Below are 20,939 nucleotides of genomic sequence, written 5' to 3' on the forward strand. Positions count from 1 at the left end.
GGATATTTCTTTTTCAATAAAAAAAAGTTCCTTTTTCTTTCCGTGTTCCTTAGTCCAACCACTCGATCCTCCCAATTGAGATCGTACTTTATCCAATGATGCATCCTTGTACCTCTGTATCCAAGGATATTTCTTTTTCAATAAAAAAAAGTTCCTTTTTCTTTCCGTGTTCCTTAGTCCAACCACTCGATCCTCCCAATTGAGATCGTACTTTATCCGATGATGCATCCTTGTACTTCTGCATCCAAGGATATTTCTTTTTCAATAAAAAAAAGTTCCTTTTTCTTTCCGTGTTCTTTAGTCCAACCACTCGATCCTCCCAATTGAGATCGTACTTTATCCAATGATGCATCCTTGTACCTCTGCATCCAAGTATATTTCTTTCTCAATAAAACAAAGTTCCTTTTTCTTTCCATCTTCCTTAGTCCAACCACTCAATCCTCCCAATTGAGATCGTACTTTATCCAATGATGCAGCCTTGTACCTCCGCATCCAAGGATATTTCCTCCTCAATAAAAAAAAAAGATCCTTTTCCTTTCCGTCTTCCTTAGTCCAACCACTCGATCCTCCCAATTGAGATCGTACTTTATCCAATGATGCAACCTTGTACCTCTGCATCCAAGGATATTTCTTTTTCAATAAAAAAAAATTCCTTTTTCTTTCCGTGTTCCTTAGTCCAACCACACGATCCTCCCAATGGAGAACGTACTTTATCCAATGATGCATCCTTGTACCTCTTCATCCAAGGATATATCCTTTTCAATAAGACAAAGTTCCCTTTTCTTTCCATCTTCCTCAGTCCAACCAGTCGAGCCTCCCATTTATGATCGTACTTTATCCAATGATGCAGCCTTGTACCTCTGCATCCAAGGATATTTCTTTTTCAATAAAAAAAGTTCCTTTTTCTTTCCGTGTTCCTTAGTCCAACCACTCGATCCTCCCAATTGAGATCGTACTTTATCCAATGATGCATCCTTGTACCTCTGCATCCAAGGATATTTCTTTTTCAATAAAAAAAAGTTCTTTTTTCTTTCCGTGTTCCTTAGTCCAACCACTCGATCCTCCCAATTGAGATCGTACTTTATCCGATGATGCATCCTTGTACCTCTGCATCCAAGGATATTTCTTTTTCAATAAAAAAAAGTTCCTTTTTCTTTCCGTGTTCTTTAGTCCAACCACTCGATCCTCCCAATTGAGATCGTACTTTATCCAATGATGCATCCTTGTACCTCTGCATCCAAGGATATTTCTTTTTCAATAAAAAAAAGTTCCTTTTTCTTTCCGTGTTCTTTAGTCCAACCACTCGATCCTCCCAATTGAGATCGTACTTTATCCAATGATGCATCCTTGTACCTCTGCATCCAAGGATATTTCTTTTTCAATAAAAAAAAGTTCCTTTTTCTTTCCGTGTTCCTTAGTCCAACCACTCGATCCTCCCAATTGAGATCGTACTTTATCCAATGATGCATCCTTGTACCTCTGCATCCAAGGATATTTCTTTTTCAATAAAAAAAAGTTCCTTTTTCTTTCCGTGTTCCTTAGTCCAACCACTCGATCCTCCCAATTGAGATCGTACTTTATCCGATGATGCATCCTTGTACCTCTGCATCCAAGGATATTTCTTTTTCAATAAAAAAAGTTCCATTTTCTTTCCGTGTTCCTTAGTCCAACCACTCGATCCTCCCAATTGAGATTGTACTTTATCCAATGATGCATCCTTGTACCTCTGCATCCAAGGATATTTCTTTTTCAATAAAAAAAAGTTCCTTTTTCTTTCCGTGTTCCTTAGTCCAACCACTCGATCCTCCCAATTGAGATCGTACTTTATCCAATGATGCATCCTTGTACCTCTGCATCCAAGGATATTTCTTTTTCAATAAAAAAAAGTTCCTTTTTCTTTCTGTGTTCCTTAGTCCAACAAATCGATCCTCCCAATTGAGATCGTACTTTATCCAATGATGCATCCTTTTACCTCTGCCTCCAAGGATATTTCTTTTTCAATAAAAAAAGTTCCTTTTTTTTTCCGTGTTCCTTAGTCCAACCACTCGATCCTCCCAATTGAGATCGTACTTTATCCAATGATGCATCCTTGTACCTCTGCATCCAAGGATATTTCTTTTTCAATAAAAAAAGTTCCTTTTTCTTTCCGTGTTCCTTAGTCCAACCACTCGATCCTCCCAATTGAGATCGTACTTTATCCAATGATGCATCCTTGTACCTCTTCATCCAAGGATATTTCCTTTTCAATAAGACAAAGTTCCCTTTTCTTTCCATCTTCCTCAGTCCAACCAGTCGATCCTCCCATTTGAGATCGTACTTTATCCAATGATGCAGCCTTGTACCTCTCCATCCAAGGATATTTCCTTTTCAATAAGACAAAGTTCCCTTTTCTTTCCATCTTCCTTAGTCCAACCACTCGATCCTCCCAATGGAGAACGTACTTTATCCAATGATGCATCCTTGTACCTCTTCATCCAAGGATATTTCCTTTTCAATAAGACAAAGTTCCCTTTTCTTTCGATCTTCCTCAGTCCAACCAGTCGATCCTCCCATTTGAGATCGTACTTTATCCAATGATGCAGCCTTGTACCTCTCCATCCAAGGATATTTCTTCCTCAATAAAAAAAAGTTCCTTTTTCTTTCCGTCTTCCATAGTCCAACCACTCGATCCTCCCAATTGAGATCGTACTTTATCCAATGATGCAGCCTTGTACCTCTGCATCCAAGGATATTTCCTTCTCAATAAAAGAAAAGTTCCTTTTTCTCTCCATCTTCCTTAGTCCAACCACTCGATCCTCCCAATTGAGATCGTACTTTATCCAATGATGCATCCTTGTACCTCTGCATCCAAGGATATTTCTTTTTCAATAAAAAAAAATTTCTTTTTCTTTCCGTGTTCCTAAGTCCAACCACTCGATCCTCCCAATGGAGAACGTACTTTATCCAATGATGCAGCCTTGTACCTCTGCATCCAAGGATATTTCTTTTTCAATAAAAAAAAAGTTCCTTCTTCTTTCCGTGTTTCTTAGTCCAACCACTCGATCCTCCCAATTGAGATCGTACTTTATCCAATGATGCATCCTTGTACCTCTTCATCCAAGGATATTTCCTTTTCAATAAGACAAAGTTCCCTTTTCTTCCGATCTTCCTCAGTCCAACCAGTCGATCCTCCCATTTGAGATCGTACTTTATCCAATGATGCAGCGTTGTACCTCTACATCCAAAGATATTTCCTTCTCAATAAAAAAAAAGTTCCTTTTTCTTTCCGTCTTCCTTAGTCCAACCACTCGATCCTCCCAATTGAGATCGTACTTTATCAAATAATGCATCCTAGTACCTCTGCATCCAAGGATATTTCCTTTTCAATAAAAAAAAATTCCTTTTTCTCTCCGTCTTCCTTAGTCCAACCACTCGATCCTCCCAATTGAGATCGTACTTTATCCAATGATGCAGCCTTGTACCTCTGCATCCAAGGATATTTCCTTCTCAATAAAAAAAAAAATTTCTTTTTCTCTCCATCTTCCTTAGTCCAACCACTTGATCCTCCGAATTGAGATCGTACTTTATCCAATGATGCAGCCTTGTACCTCTGCATCCAAGGATATTTCCTTCTCAATTAAAAAAAAGTTCCTTTTTCTTTCCTTCTTCCTTAGTCCAACCACTCGATCCTCCCAATTGAGATCGTACTTTATCCAATGATGCAGTCTTGTACCTCTGCATTCAAGGATATTTCCTTCTCACTAAAACAAAGTTCCTTTTTCTTTCCATCTTCCTTAGTCCAACCACTTGATCCTCCCATTGAGATCGTACTTTATCCAATGATGCAGTCTTGTACCTCTGCATCCAAGGATATTTCCTCCTCAATAAAAAAAAGTTCCTTTTTCTTTCCTTCTTCCTTAGTCCAACCACTCGATCCTCCCAATTGAGATCGTACTTTAGCCAATGATGCAGCCTTGTACCTCTGCATCCAAGTATATTTCTTTCTCAATGAAAAAAGTTCCTTTTTCTTTCCGTGTTCCTTAGTCCAACCACTCGATCCTCCCAATGGAGAACGTACTCTATCCAATGATGCATCCTTGTACCTCTTCATCCAAGGATATTTCCTTTTCAATAAGACAAAGTTCCCTTTTCTTTCCATCTTCCTCAGTCCAACCAGTCGATCCTCCCATTTGAAATCGTACTTTATCCAATGATGCAGCTTTGTACCTCTTCATCCAAGGATATTTCCTCCTCAATAAAAAAAAGTTCCTTTTTCTTTCTGTCTTCCTTAGTCCAACCACTTGATCCTCCCAATTAAGATCGTACTTTATCCAATGATGCAGCCTTGTACCTCTTCATCCAAGGATATTTCCTCCTCAATAAAAAAAAGTTCCTTTTTCTTTCCGTCTTCCTTAGTCCAACCACTCGATCCTCCCAATTGAGATCGTACTTTATCCAATGATGCATCCTTGTACCTCTGCATCCAAGGATATTTCTTTTTCAATAAAAAAAATTCCTTTTTCTTTCCGTCTTCCTTAGTCCAACCACTCGATCCTCCCAATGGAGAACGTACTTTATCCAATGATGCAGCCTTGTACCTCTGCATCCAAGGATATTTCTTTTTCAATAAAAAAAAGTTCCTTTTTCTTTCCATCTTCCTTAGTCCAACGACTTGATCCTCCCAATTGAGATCGTACTTTATCCAATGATGCAGCCTTGTACATCTGCATCCAAGGATATTTCCTTCTCAACAAAAAAAAAGTTCCTATTTTTCCGTCTTCCTTAGTCCAACCACTCGATCCTCCCAATTGAGATCGTACCTTATCCAATGATGCAGCCTTGTACCTCTGCATCCAAGGATATTTCCTTCTCAATAAAAAGAAAAAAGTTCCTTTTTCTTTCCGTCTTCCTTAGTCCAACCACTCGATCCTGCCAATTGAGATCGTACTTTATCCAATGATGCAGCCTTGTACCTCTGCATCCAAGGATATTTCCTTCTCAATAAAAAAAAAGTTCCTTTTTCTCTCCATCTTCCTTAGTCCAACCACTCGATCCTCCCAATTGAGATCGTACTTTATCCAATGATGCAGCCTTGTACCTCTGCATCCAAGGATATTTCCATCTCAATAAAAAAAAAGTTCATTTTTCTTTCCGTGTTCCTTAGTCCAACCACTCGATCCTCCCAATGGAGATCGTACTTTATCCAATGATGCAGCGTTGTACCTCTGCATCCAAGGATATATCCTTCTCAATAAAAAAAAAGTTCCTTTTTCTCTCCATCTTCCTTAGTCCATCCACTCGATCATCCCAATTGAGATCGTACTTTATCCAATGATGCATCCTTGTACCTCTGCATCCAAGGATATTCCTTTTTCAATAAAAAAAAATACTTTTTCTTTCCGTGTTCCTTAGTCCAACCACTCGATCCTCCCAATTGAGATCGTACTTTATCCAATGATGCATACTTGTACCTCTTCATCCAAGGATATTTCCTTTTCAATAAGACAAAGTTCCCTTTTCTTTCCATCTTCCTCAGTCCAACCAGTCGATCCTCCCATTTGAGATCGTACTTTATCCAATGATGCAGCCTTGTACCTCTGCATCCAAGGATATTTCCTCCTCAATAAAAAAAAGTTCCTTTTTTTTTCCGTGTTCCTTAGTCCAACCACTCGATCCTCCCAATTTAGATCGTACTTTATCCAATGATGCATCTTTGTAGCTCTGCATCCAAGGATATTTCTTTTTCAATAAAAAAAAATTTCTTTTTCTTTCCGTGTTCCTTAGTCCAACCACTCGATCCTCCCAATGGAGAACGTACTTTATCCACTGATGCATCCTTGTACCTCTTCATCCAAGAATATTTCCTTTTCAATAAGACAAAGTTCCCTTTTCTTTCCATCTTCCTCAGTCCAACCAGTCGATCCTCCCATTTGAGATCGTACTTTATCCAATTATGCAGCCTTGTACCTCTGCATCCAAGGATATTTCCTTCTCAATAAAAAAAAAAGTTCCTTTTTCTTTCCATCTTCCTTAGTCCAACCACTCGATCCTCCCAATTGAGATCGTACTTTATCCAATGATGCATCCTTGTACCTCTGCATCCAAGGATATTTCTTTTTCAAAAAAAAAAAATCCTTTTTCTTTCCGTGTTCCTTAGTCCAACCACTCGATCCTCCCAATGGAGAACGTACTTTATCCAATGATGCATCCTTGTACCTCTTCATCCAAGGATATTTCCTTTTCAATAAGACAAAGTTTCCTTTTCTTTCCATCTTCCTCAGTCCAACCAGTCGATCCTCCCCTTTGAGATCGTACTTTATCCAATGATGCAGCCTTGTACCTCTGCATCCAAGGATATTTCTTTTTCAATAAAAAAAAAGTTCCTTTTTCTTTCCGTGTTCCGTAGTCCAACCACTCGATCCTCCCAATTGAGATCGTACTTTATCCAATGATGCATCCTTGTACCTCTGCATCCAAGGATATTTCTTTTTCAATCAAAAAAAAGTTCCTTTTTCTTTCCGTGTTCCTTAGTCCAACCACTCGATCCTCCCAATGGAAAACGTACTTTATCCAATGATGCATCCTTGTACCTCTTCATCCAAGGATATTTCCTTTTCAATAAGACAAAGTTCCCTTTTAGTTCCATCTTCCTCAGTCCAACCAGTCGATCCTCCCATTTGAGATCGTACTTTATCCAATGATGCAGCCTTGTACCTCTGCATCCAAGGATATTTCCTTCTCAATAAAAAAAAGTTCCTTTTTCTTTCCGTGTTCCTTAGTCCAACCACTCGATCCTCCCAATGGAGAACGTACTCTATCCAATGATGCATCCTATTACCTCTTCATCCAAGGATATTTCTTTTTCAATAAGACGAAGTTCCCTTTTCTTTCCATCTTCCTTAGTCCAACCAGTCGATCCTCCCATTTGAGATCGTACTTTATCCAATGATGCAGCCTTGTACCTCTTCATCCAAGGATATTTCCTCCTCAATAAAAAAAAAGTTCCTTTTTCTTTCCGTCTTCCTTAGTCCAACCACTCGATCCTCTCAATTGAGATCGTACTTTATCCAATGATGCATCCTTTTACCTCTGCATCCAAGGATATTTCTTTTTCAATATAAAAAAATTCCTTTTTCTTTCCGTGATCCTTAGTCCAACCACTCGATCCTCCCAATGGAGAACGTACTTTATCCAATGATGCAGCCTTTTACCTCTGCATCAAGGATATTTCTTTTTCAATAAAAAAAAGTTCCTTTTTCTTTCCGTGTTCCTTAGTCCAACCACTCGATCCTCCCAATTAAGATCGTACTTTATCCAATGATGCAGCCTTGTACCTCTGCATCCAAGGATATTTCTTTTTCAATAAAAAAAAGTTCCTTTTTCTTTCCGTGTTCCTTAGTCCAACCACTCGATCCTCCCAATGGAGACGTACTTTATCCAATGATGCATCCTTGTACCTCTCATCCAAGGATATTTCCTTTTCAATAAGACAAAGTTCCCTTTTCTTTCCATCTTCCTCAGTCCAACCAGTCGATCCTCCCATTTGAGATCGTACTTTATCCAATGATGCAGCCTTGTACCTCTGCATCCAAGGATATTTCCTTTTTCAATAAAACAAAGTTCCTTTTTCTTTCCGTGTTCCTTAGTCCAACCACTCGATCCTCCCAATGGAGAATCGTACTTTATCCAATGATGCAGCCTTGTACCTCTGCATCCAAGGATATTTCTTTTTCAATAAAAAAAGTTCCTTTTTCTTTCCGTGTTCCTTAGTCCAACCACTCGATCCTCCCAATGGAGAACGTACTTTATCCAATGATGCATCCTTGTACCTCTGCATCCAAGGATATTTCTTTTTCAATAAAAAAAAGTTCCTTTTTCTTTCCGTGTTCCTTAGTCCAACCACTCGATCCTCCCAATTGAGATCGTACTTTATCCAATGATGCATCCTTGTACCTCTGCATCCAAGGATATTTCTTTTTCAATAAAAAAAGTTCCTTTTTCTTTCCGTGTTCCTTAGTCCAACCACTCGATCCTCCCAATTGAGATCGTACTTTATCCAATGATGCATCGTTGTACCTCTGCATCCAAGGATATTTCCTTTTCAATAAAAAAGTTCCTTTTTCTTTCCATCTTCCTTAGTCCAACCACTCGATCCTCCCAATTTGAGATCGTACTTTATCCAATGATGCATCCTTGTACCTCTCCATCCAAGGATATTTCTTTCAATAAAAAAAAGTTCCTTTTTCTTTCCGTCTTCCTTAGTCCAACCACTCGATCCTCCCAATTGAGATCGTACTTTATCCAATGATGCAGCCTTGTACCTCTTCATCCAAGGATATTTCCTCCTCAATAAAAAAAAGTTCCTTTTTCTTTCCGTCTTCCTTAGTCCAACCACTCGATCCTCCCAATTGAGATCGTACTTTATCCAATGATGCAGCGTTGTACCTCTGCATCCAAGGATATTTCCTTCTCAATAAAAAAAAAGTTCCTTTTTCTTTCCGTGTTCCTTAGTCCAACCACTCGATCCTCCCAATGGAGATCGTACTTTATCCAATGATGCAGCCTTGTACCTCTTCATCCAAGGATATTTCCTCCTCAATAAAAAAAAGTTCCTTTTTCTTTCCGTGTTCCTTAGTCCAACCACTCGATCCTCCCAATGGAGATCGTACTTTATCCAATGATGCAGCTTTGTACCTCTTCATCCAAGGATATTTCCTCCTCAATAAAAAAAAGTTCATTTCTCTTTCCGTCTTCCTTAGTCCAACCACTCGATCCTCCCAATTGATATCGTACTTTATCCAATGATGCAGCCTTGTACCTCTTCATCCAAGGATATTTCCTCCTCAATAAAAAAAAGTTCCTTTTTCTTTCCGTCTTTCTTAGTCCAACCACTTGATCCTCCCAATTGAGATCGTACTTCATCCAATGATGCAGCGTTGTACCTCTGCATCCAAAGATATTTACTTCTCAATAAAAAAAAGTTCCTTTTTCTTTCCGTCTTCCTTAGTCCAACCACTTGATCCTCCGAATTGAGATCGTACTTTATCAAATGATGCATCCTAGTACCTCTGCATCCAAGGATATTTCCTTTTCAATTAAAAAAAACCCTTTTTCTCTCCGTCTTCCTTAGTCCAACCACTCGATCCTCCCATTTGAGATCGTACTTTATCCAATGATGCAGCCTTGTACCTTGGCATCCAAGGATATTTCCTTCTCAATAAAAAAAAAGTTCCTTTTTCTTTCCATCTTCCTTAGTCCAACCATTCGATCCTCCCAATTGAGATCGTACTTTATCCAATGATGCAGCCTTTGTACCTCTGCATCCAAGGATATTTCCTCAATAAAAAAAAGTTCCTTTTTCTTTCCTTCTTCCTTAGTCCAACCACTCGATCCTCCCAATTGAGATCGTACTTTATCCAATGATGCAGTCTTGTACCTCTGCATCCAAGGATATTTCCTTCTCAATAAAACAAAGTTCCTTTTTCTTTCCATCTTCCTTAGTCCAACCACTCGATCCTCCCATTGAGATCGTACTTTATCCAATGATGCAGTCTTGTACCTCTGCATCCAAGGATATTTCCTCCTCAATAAAAAAAAGTTCCATTTTCTTTCCTTCTTTCTTAGTCCAACCACACGATCCTCCCAATTGAGATCGTACTTTATCCAATGATGCAGCTTTGTACCTCTGCATCCAAGTATATTTCTTTCTCAATAAAACAAAGTTCCTTTTTCTTTCCATCTTCCTTAGTCCAACCACTCAATCCTCCCAATTGAGATCGTACTCTATCCAATGATGCAGCCTTGTACCTCTGCATCCAAGGATATTTCCTCCTCAATAAAAAAAAAAGATCCTTTTTCTTTCCGTCTTCCTTAGTCCAACCACTCGATCCTCCCAGTTGAGATCGTACTTTATCCAAGTATGCAACCTTGTTCCTCTGCATAAAAGGATATTTCCTTCTCAATAAAAAAAAGTTCCTTTTTCTTTCCATCTTCCTTAGTCCAACCACTCGATCCTCCTAATTGAGATCGTACTTTATCCAATGATGCATCCTTGTACCTCTTCATCCAAGGATTTTTCCTTTTCAATAAGACAAAGTTCCCTTTTCTTTCCATCTTCCTCAGTCCAACCAGTCGATCCTCCCATTTGAGATCGTACTTTATCCAATGATGCAGCCTTGTACCTCTGCATCCAAGGATATTTCCTTCTCAATAAAAAAAAGTTCCTTGTTCCTTCCGTGTTCCTTAGTCCAACCACTCGATCCTCCCAATTGAGAACGTACTTTATCCAATGATGCATCCTTGTACCTCTGCATCCAAGGATATTTCTTTTTCAATAAAAAAAAAATTCCTTTTTCTTTCCGTGTTCCTTAGTCCAACCACACGATCCTCCCAATGGAGAAGGTACTTTATCCAATGATGCATCCTCGTAGCTCTGCATCCAAGGATATTTCTTTTTCAATAAGACAAAGTTCCCTTTTCTTTCCATCTTCCTCAGTCCAATCAGTCGATCCTCCCATTTGAGATCGTATTTTATCCAATGATGCAGCCTTGTACCTCTGCATCCAAGGATATTTCTTTTTCAATAAAAAAAAGTTCCTTTTTCTTTCCGTGTTCCTTAGTCCAACCACTCGATCCTCCCAATTGAAATCGTACTTTATCCAATGATGCATCCTTGTACCTCTGCATCCAAGGATATTTCTTTTTCAATAAAAAAAGTTCCTTTTTCTTTCCGTGTCCATAGTCCAACCACTCGATCTTCCCAATTGAGATCGTACTTTATCCAATGATGCAGCGTTGTACCTCTGCATCCAAGGATATTTCCTTCTCAATAAAAAAAAATTTCCTTTTTCTCTCCATCTTCCTTAGTCCAACCACTCGATCCTCCCAATTGAGATCGTACTTTATCCAATGATGCATCCTTGTACCTCTGCATCCAAGAATATTTCTTTTTCAATAATAAAAAATTCCTTTTTCTTTCCGTGTTCCTTAGTCCAACCACTCGATCCTCCCAATGGAGAACATACTTTATCCAATGATGCATCCTTGTACCTCTTCATCCAAGGATATTTCCTTTTCAATAAGACAAAGTTCCCTTTTCTTTCCATCTTCCTCAGTTCAACCAGTCGATCCTCCCATATGAGATCGTACTTTATCCAATGATGCAGCCTTGTACCTCTGCATCCAAGGATATTTCCTTCTATATAAATAAAAGTTCCTTTTTTTCCATCTTCCTTAGTCCAACCACTTAATCCTCCCAATGGAGAACGTACTTTATCCAATGATGCAGCCTTGTACCTCTTCATCCAGGGATATTTCCTCCTCAATAAGAAAAAGTTCCTTTTTCTTTCCGTCTTCCTTAGTCCAACCACTCGATCCTCCCAATTGATATCGTACTTTATCCAATGATGCAGCGTTGTACCTCTACATCCAAAGATATTTCCTTCTCAATAAAAAAAAAGTTCCTTTTTCTTTCCGTCTTCCTTAGTCCAACCACTCGATCCTCCCAATTGAGATCGTACTTTATCAAATGATGCATCCTAGTACCTCTGCATCCAAGGATATTTCCTTTTCAATAAAAAAAAATTCCTTTTTCTCTCCGTCTTCCTTAGTCCAACCACTCGATCCTCCCAATTGAGATCGTACTTTATCCTATGATGCAGCCTTGTACCTCGGCATCCAAGGATATTTCCTTCTCAATAAAAAAAAGTTCATTTTTCTTTCCATCTTCCTTAGTCCAACCATTCGATCTTCCCAATTGAGATTGTACTTTATCCAATGATGCAGCCTTGTACCTCTGCATCCAAGGATATTTCCTTCTCAATAAAAAAAAAAATTCCTTTTTCTCTCCATCTTCCTTAGTCCAACCACTTGATCCTCCCAATTGAGATCGTACTTTATCCAATGATGCAGCCTTGTACCTCTGCATCCAAGGATATTTCCTTCTCAATTAAAAAAAAGTTCATTTTTCTTTCCTTCTTCCTTAGTCCAACCACTCGATCCTCCCAATTGAGATTGTACTTTATCCAATGATGCAGTCTTGTACCTCTGCATCCAAGGATATTTCCTTCTCAATAAAACAAAGTTCCTTTTTCTTTCCATCTTCCTTAGTCCAACCACTTGATCCTCCCATTGAGATCGTACTTTATCCAATGATGCAGCCTTGTACCTCTGCATCCAAGGATATTTCCTCCTCAATAAAAAAAAGTTCCTTTTTCTTTCCTTCTTCCTTAGTCCAACCACTCGATCCTCCCAATTGAGATCGTACTTTAGCCAATGATGCAGCCTTGTACCTCTGCATCCAAGTATATTTCTTTCTCAATGAAAAAAGTTCCTTTTTCTTTCCGTGTTCCTTAGTCCAACCACTCGATCCTCCCAATGGAGAACGTACTCTATCCAATGATGCATCCTTGTACCTCTTCATCCAAGGATATTTCCTTTTCAATAAGACAAAGTTCCCTTTTCTTTCCATCTTCCTCAGTCCAACCAGTCGATCCTCCCATTTGAGATCGTACTTTATCCAATGATGCAGCTTTGTACCTCTTCATCCAAGGATATTTCCTCCTCAATAAAAAAAAGTTCCTTTTTCTTTCCGTCTTCCTTAGTCCAACCACTCGATCCTCCCAATTGAGATCGTACTTTATCCAATGATGCAGCCTTGTACCTCTGCATCCGAGGATATTTCCTTCTCAATAAAAAAAAAAGTTCCTTTTTCTTTCCATCTTCCTTAGTCCAACCACTCGATCCTCCCAATTGAGATCGTACTTTATCCAATGATGCATCCTTGTACCTCTGCATCCAAGGATATTTCTTTTTCAATAAAAAAAATTCCTTTTTCTTTCCGTCTTCCTTAGTCCAACCACTCGATCCTCCCAATGGAGAACGTACTTTATCCAATGATGCAGCCTTGTACCTCTGCATCCAAGGATATTTCTTTTTAAATAAAAAAAAAGTTTCTTTTTCTTTCCGTGTTCCTTAGTCCAACCACTCGATCCTCCCAATTGAGATCGTACTTTATCCAATGATGCATCCTTGTACCTCTGCATCCAAGGATATTTCTTTTTCAATAAAAAAAAAGATCCTTTTTCTTTCCGTGTTCTTTAGTCCAACCACTCGATCCTCCCAATTGAGATCGTACTTTATCCAATGATGCATCCTTGTACCTCTGCATCCAAGGATATTTCTTTTTCAATAAAAAAAAGTTCCTTTTTCTTTCCGTGTTCCTTAGTCCAACCACTCGATCCTCCCAATGGAGAACGTACTTTATCCAATGATGCATCCTTGTACCTCTTCATCCAAGGATATTTCCTTTTCAATAAGACAAAGTTCCCTTTTCTTTCCATCTTCCTCAGTAAGCCAGTCGATCCTCCCATTTGAGATCGTACTTTATCCAATGATGCAGCCTTGTACCTCTGCATCCAAGGATATTTCCTTCTCAATAAAAAAAAGTTCCTTTTTCTTTCCGTCTTCCTTAGTCCAACAACTCGATCCTCCCAATTGATATCGTACTTTAACCAATGATGCAGCGTTGTACCTCTGCATCCAAAGATATTTCCTTCTCAATAAAAAAAAGTTCCTTTTTCTCTCCGTCTTCCTTAGTCCAACCACTCGATCCTCCCAATTGAGATCGTACTTTATCAAATGATGCATCCTAGTACCTCTGCATCAAAGGATATTTCCTTTTCAATAAAAAAAAATTCCTTTTTCTCTCCGTCTTCCTTAGTCCAACAACTCGATCCTCCCAATTGAGATCGTACTTTATCCAATGATGCAGCCTTGTACCTCGGCATCCAAGGATATTTCCTTCTCAATAAAAAAAGGTTCCTTTTTCTTTCCATCTTCCTTAGTCCAACCATTCAATCCTCCCAATTGAGATCGTACTTTATCCAATGATGCAGCCTTGTACCTCTGCATCCAAGGATATTTCCTTCTCAATGAAAAAAAATTTCCTTTTTCTCTCCATCTTCCTTTGTCCAACCACTTGATCCTCCCAATTGAGATCGTACTTTATCCAATGATGCAGTCTTGTACCTCTGCATCCAAGGATATTTCCTTCTCAATAAAAAAAAGTTCCTTTTTCTTTCCATCTTCCTTAGTCCAACCACTTGATCCTCCCATTGAGATCGTACTTTATCCAATGATGCAGTCTTGTACCTCTGCATCCAAGGATATTTCCTCCTCAATAAAAAAAAGTTCCTTTTTCTTTCCTTCTTCCTTAGTCCAACCACTCGATCCTCCCAATTGAGATCGTACTTTAGCCAATGATGCAGCCTTGTACCTCTGCATCCAAGTATATTTCTTTCTCAATGAAAAAAGTTCCTTTTTCTTTCCGTGTTCCTTAGTCCAACCACTCGATCCTCCCAATGGAGAACGTACTCTATCCAATGATGCATCCTTGTACCTCTTCATCCAAGGATATTTCCTTTTCAATAAGACAAAGTTCCCTTTTCTTTCCATCTTCCTCAGTCCAACCAGTCGATCCTCCCATTTGAAATCGTACTTTATCCAATGATGCAGCTTTGTACCTCTTCATCCAAGGATATTTCCTCCTCAATAAAAAAAAGTTCCTTTTTCTTTCCCGTCTTCCTTAGTCCAACCACTTGATCCTCCCAATTAAGATCGTACTTTATCCAATGATGCAGCCTTGTACCTCTTCATCCAAGGATATTTCCTCCTCAATAAAAAAAAGTTCCTTTTTCTTTCCGTCTTCCTTAGTCCAACCACTCGATCCTCCCAATTGAGATCGTACTTTATCCAATGATGCATCCTTGTACCTCTGCATCCAAGGATATTTCTTTTTCAATAAAAAAAATTCCTTTTTCTTTCCGTCTTCCTTAGTCCAACCACTCGATCCTCCCAATGGAGAACGTACTTTATCCAATGATGCAGCCTTGTACCTCTGCATCCAAGGATATTTCTTTTTCAATAAAAAAAAGTTCCTTTTTCTTTCCATCTTCCTTAGTCCAACGACTTGATCCTCCCAATTGAGATCGTACTTTATCCAATGATGCAGCCTTGTACATCTGCATCCAAGGATATTTCCTTCTCAACAAAAAAAAAGTTCCTATTTTTCCGTCTTCCTTAGTCCAACCACTCGATCCTCCCAATTGAGATCGTACCTTATCCAATGATGCAGCCTTGTACCTCTGCATCCAAGGATATTTCCTTCTCAATAAAAAGAAAAAAGTTCCTTTTTCTTTCCGTCTTCCTTAGTCCAACCACTCGATCCTGCCAATTGAGATCGTACTTTATCCAATGATGCAGCCTTGTACCTCTGCATCCAAGGATATTTCCTTCTCAATAAAAAAAAAGTTCCTTTTTCTCTCCATCTTCCTTAGTCCAACCACTCGATCCTCCCAATTGAGATCGTACTTTATCCAATGATGCAGCCTTGTACCTCTGCATCCAAGGATATTTCCATCTCAATAAAAAAAAAGTTCATTTTTCTTTCCGTCTTCCTTAGTCCAACCACTCGATCCTCCCAATTGAGATCGTACTTTATCCAATGATGCAGCGTTGTACCTCTGCATCCAAGGATATTTCCATCTCAATAAAAAAAAAAAGTTCCTTTTTCTTTCCGTCTTCCTTAGTCCAACCACTCGATCCTCCCAATTGAGATCGTACTTTATCCAATGATGCAGCTTGTACCTCTGCATCCAAGGATATTCCTTCTCAATAAAAAAAAAGTTCCTTTTTCTTTCCATCTTCCTTAGTCCAACCACTCGATCCTCCCAATTGAGATCGTACTTTATCCAATGATGCATCCTTGTACCTCTGCATCCAAGGATATTTCCTTTTTCAATAAAAAAAAATCCTTTTTCTTTCCATCTTCCTTAGTCCAACCACTCGATCCTCCCAATTGAGATCGTACTTTATCCAATGATGCAGCCTTGTACCTCTGCATCCAAGGATATTTCCTTTTCAATAAACAAAGTTCCTTTTCTTTCCATCTTCCTTAGTCCAACCACTCGATCCTCCCAATTTGAGATCGTACTTTATCCAATGATGCAGCCTTGTACCTCTGCATCCAAGGATATTTCCTCCTCAATAAAAAAAAGTTCCTTTTTCTTTCCGTGTTCCTTAGTCCAACCACTCGATCCTCCCAATTTAGATCGTACTTTATCCAATGATGCATCCTTGTAGCTCTGCATCCAAGGATATTTCCTTTTTCAATAAAAAAAAAGTTCTTTTTCTTTCCATCTTCCTTAGTCCAACCACTCGATCCTCCCAATGAGATCGTACTTTATCCAACTGATGCATCCTTGTACCTCTTCATCCAAGGATATTTCCTTTTTCAATAAGACAAAGTTCCCTTTTCTTTCCATCTTCCTCAGTCCAACCAGTCGATCCTCCCATTTGAGATCGTACTTTATCCAATGATGCAGCCTTGTACCTCTGCATCCAAGGATATTTCCTTCTCAATAAAAAAAAAAGTTCCTTTTTCTTTCCGTCTTCCTTAGTCCAACCACTCGATCCTCCCAATTGAGATCGTACTTTATCCAATGATGCATCCTTGTACCTCTGCATCCAAGGATATTTCTTTTTCAAAAAAAAAAAAAAATCCTTTTTCTTTCCGTGTTCCTTAGTCCAACCACTCGATCCTCCCAATGGAGAACGTACTTTATCCAATGATGCATCCTTGTACCTCTTCATCCAAGGATATTTCTTTTCAATAAGACAAAGTTCCTTTTCTTTCCATCTTCCTCAGTCCAACCAGTCGATCCTCCCATTTGAGATCGTACTTTATCCAATGATGCAGCCTTGTACCTCTGCATTCAAGGATATTTCTATTTCAATAAAAAAAAAGTTCCTTTTTCTTTCCGTGTTCCGTAGTCCAACCACTCGATCCTCCCAATTGAGATCGTACTTTATCCAATGATGCATCCTTGTACCTCTGCATCCAAGGATATTTCCTTTTTCAATCAAAAAAAAGTTCCTTTTTCTTTCCATCTTCCTTAGTCCAACCACTCGATCCTCCCAATGAGATCGTACTTTATCCAATGATGCATCCTTGTACCTCTGCATCCAAGGATATTTCCTTTTCAATAAAAAAGTTCCTTTTTCTTTCCGTGTTCCTTAGTCCAACCACTCGATCCTCCCAATGGAGAACGTACTTTATCCAATGATGCAGCCTTGTACCTCTGCATCCAAGGATATTTCTTTTTCAATAAAAAAAAGTTCCTTTTTCTTTCCGTGTTCCTTAGTCCAACCACTCGATCCTCCCAATGAGATCGTACTTTATCCAATGATGCATCCTTGTACCTCTTCATCCAAGGATATTTCTTTTTCAATAAAAAGTTCCCTTTTTCTTTCCATCTTCCTTAGTCCAACCACTCGATCCTCCCATTGAGATCGTACTTTATCCAATGATGCATCCTTGTACCTCTCATCCAAGGATATTTCCTCCTCAATAAAAAAAAAGTTCCTTTTTCTTTCCGTCTTCCTTAGTCCAACCACTCGATCCTCCAATTGAGATCGTACTTTATCCAATGATGCATCCTTTTACCTCTGCATCCAAGGATATTTCTTTTTCAATATAAAAAAATTCCTTTTTCTTTCCGTGATCCTTAGTCCAACCACTCGATCCTCCCAATGGAGAACGTACTTTATCCAATGATGCAGCCTTTTACCTCTGCATCAAGGATATTTCTTTTTCAATAAAAAAAAGTTCCTTTTTCTTTCCGTGTTCCTTAGTCCAACCACTCGATCCTCCCAATTAAGATCGTACTTTATCCAATGATGCAGCCTTGTACCTCTGCATCCAAGGATATTTCTTTTTCAATAAAAAAAAGTTCCTTTTTCTTTCCGTGTTCCTTAGTCCAACCACTCGATCCTCCCAATGGAGAACGTACTTTATCCAATGATGCATCCTTGTACCTCCTCATCCAAGGATATTTCCTTTTCAATAAACAAAGTTCCTTTTTCTTTCCATCTTCCTTAGTCCAACCACTCGATCCTCCCAATTTGAGATCGTACTTTATCCAATGATGCAGCCTTGTACCTCTGCATCCAAGGATATTTCTTTTTCAATAAAACAAAGTTCCTTTTTCTTTCCGTGTTCCTTAGTCCAACCACTCGATCCTCCCAATGGAGAACGTACTTTATCCAATGATGCAGCCTTGTACCTCTGCATCCAAGGATATTTCTTTTTCAATAAAAAAAAGTTCCTTTTTCTTTCCGTGTTCCTTAGTCCAACCACTCGATCCTCCCAATTGAGATCGTACTTTATCCAATGATGCATCCTTGTACCTCTGCATCCAAGGATATTTCTTTTTCAATAAAAAAAAAATTCCTTTTTCTTTCCGTGTTCCTTAGTCCAACCACTCGATCCTCCCAATTGAGATCGTACTTTATCCAATGATGCATCCTTGTACCTCTGCATCCAAGGATATTTCTTTTTCGATAAAAAGAAGTTCCTTTTTCTTTCCGTGTTCCTTAGTCCAACCACTCGATCCTCCCAATGGAGAACATACTTTATCCAATGATACATCCTTGTACCTCTTCATCCAAGGATATTTCCTTTTCAATAAGACAAAGTTCCCTTTTCTTTCCATCTTCCTTAGTCCAACCAGTCGATCCTCCCATTTGAGATCGTACTTTATCCAATGATGCAGCCTTGTACCTCTCCATCCAAGGATATTTCTTCCTCAATAAAAAAAAGTTCCTTTTTCTTTCCGTCTTCCATAGTCCAACCACTCGATCCTCCCAATTGAGATCGTACTTTATCCAATGATGCAGCCTTGTACCTCTTCATCCAAGGATATTTCCTCCTCAATAAAAAAAAGTTCCTTTTTCATTCCGTGTTCCTTAGTCCAACCACTCGATCCTCCCAATTGAGATCGTACTTTATCCAATGATGCAGCGTTGTACCTCTGCATCCAAGGATATTTCCTTCTCAATAAAAAAAAAGTTCCTTTTTCTTTCCGTGTTCCTTAGTCCAACCACTCGATCCTCCCAATGGAGATCGTACTTTATCCAATGATGCAGCCTTGTACCTCTTCATCCAAGGATATTTCCTCCTCAATAAAAAAAAGTTCATTTCTCTTTCCGTCTTCCTTAGTCCAACCACTCGATCCTCCCAATTGATATCGTACTTTATCCAATGATGCAGCCTTGTACCTCTTCATCCAAGGATATTTCCTCCTCAATAAAAAAAAGTTCCTTTTTCTTTCCGTCTTTCTTAGTCCAACCACTTGATCCTCCCAATTGAGATCGTACTTCATCCAATGATGCAGCGTTGTACCTCTGCATCCAAAGATATTTACTTCTCAATAAAAAAAAGTTCCTTTTTCTTTCCGTCTTCCTTAGTCCAACCACTTGATCCTCCGAATTGAGATCGTACTTTATCAAATGATGCATCCTAGTACCTCTGCATCCAAGGATATTTCCTTTTCAATTAAAAAAAACCCTTTTTCTCTCCGTCTTCCTTAGTCCAACCACTCGATCCTCCCATTTGAGATCGTACTTTATCCAATGATGCAGCCTTGTACCTTGGCATCCAAGGATATTTCCTTCTCAATAAAAAAAAAGTTCCTTTTTCTTTCCATCTTCCTTAGTCCAACCATTCGATCCTCCCAATTGAGATCGTACTTTATCCAATGATGCAGCTTTGTACCTCTGCATCCAAGGATATTTCCTCAATAAAAAAAAGTTCCTTTTTCTTTCCTTCTTCCTTAGTCCAACCACTCGATCCTCCCAATTGAGATCGTACTTTATCCAATGATGCAGTCTTGTACCTCTGCATCCAAGGATATTTCCTTCTCAATAAAACAAAGTTCCTTTTTCTTTCCATCTTCCTTAGTCCAACCACTCGATCCTCCCATTGAGATCGTACTTTATCCAATGATGCAGTCTTGTACCTCTGCATCCAAGGATATTTCCTCCTCAATAAAAAAAAGTTCCATTTTCTTTCCTTCTTTCTTAGTCCAACCACACGATCCTCCCAATTGAGATCGTACTTTATCCAATGATGCAGCTTTGTACCTCTGCATCCAAGTATATTTCTTTCTCAATAAAACAAAGTTCCTTTTTCTTTCCATCTTCCTTAGTCCAACCACTCAATCCTCCCAATTGAGATCGTACTCTATCCAATGATGCAGCCTTGTACCTCTGCATCCAAGGATATTTCCTCCTCAATAAAAAAAAAAGATCCTTTTTCTTTCCGTCTTCCTTAGTCCAACCACTCGATCCTCCCAGTTGAGATCGTACTTTATCCAAGTATGCAACCTTGTTCCTCTGCATAAAAGGATATTTCCTTCTCAATAAAAAAAAGTTCCTTTTTCTTTCCATCTTCCTTAGTCCAACCACTCGATCCTCCTAATTGAGATCGTACTTTATCCAATGATGCATCCTTGTACCTCTTCATCCAAGGATTTTTCCTTTTCAATAAGACAAAGTTCCCTTTTCTTTCCATCTTCCTCAGTCCAACCAGTCGATCCTCCCATTTGAGATCGTACTTTATCCAATGATGCAGCCTTGTACCTCTGCATCCAAGGATATTTCCTTCTCAATAAAAAAAAGTTCCTTGTTCCTTCCGTGTTCCTTAGTCCAACCACTCGATCCTCCCAATTGAGAACGTACTTTATCCAATGATGCATCCTTGTACCTCTGCATCCAAGGATATTTCTTTTTCAATAAAAAAAAAATTCCTTTTTCTTTCCGTGTTCCTTAGTCCAACCACACGATCCTCCCAATGGAGAACGTACTTTATCCAATGATGCATCCTCGTAGCTCTGCATCCAAGGATATTTCTTTTTCAATAAGACAAAGTTCCCTTTTCTTTCCATCTTCCTCAGTCCAATCAGTCGATCCTCCCATTTGAGATCGTATTTTATCCAATGATGCAGCCTTGTACCTCTGCATCCAAGGATATTTCTTTTTCAATAAAAAAAAGTTCCTTTTTCTTTCCGTGTTCCTTAGTCCAACCACTCGATCCTCCCAATTGAAATCGTACTTTATCCAAT

General features: G+C 38.9%; 1 protein-coding gene across 1 annotated transcript in view; it reads left to right on the forward strand.

Annotated features, from left to right (window-relative positions):
• LOC137643997 (arylsulfatase B-like) overlaps nt 1-20,939 on the forward strand; it is a 636,333-nt gene that overhangs the window by 150,281 nt on the left and 465,113 nt on the right. The window lies entirely within an intron of this gene.

This window comes from Palaemon carinicauda, chromosome 7 (genome assembly GCF_036898095.1).
Source record: "Palaemon carinicauda isolate YSFRI2023 chromosome 7, ASM3689809v2, whole genome shotgun sequence".
Lineage (NCBI taxonomy): Eukaryota > Metazoa > Arthropoda > Malacostraca > Decapoda > Palaemonidae > Palaemon > Palaemon carinicauda.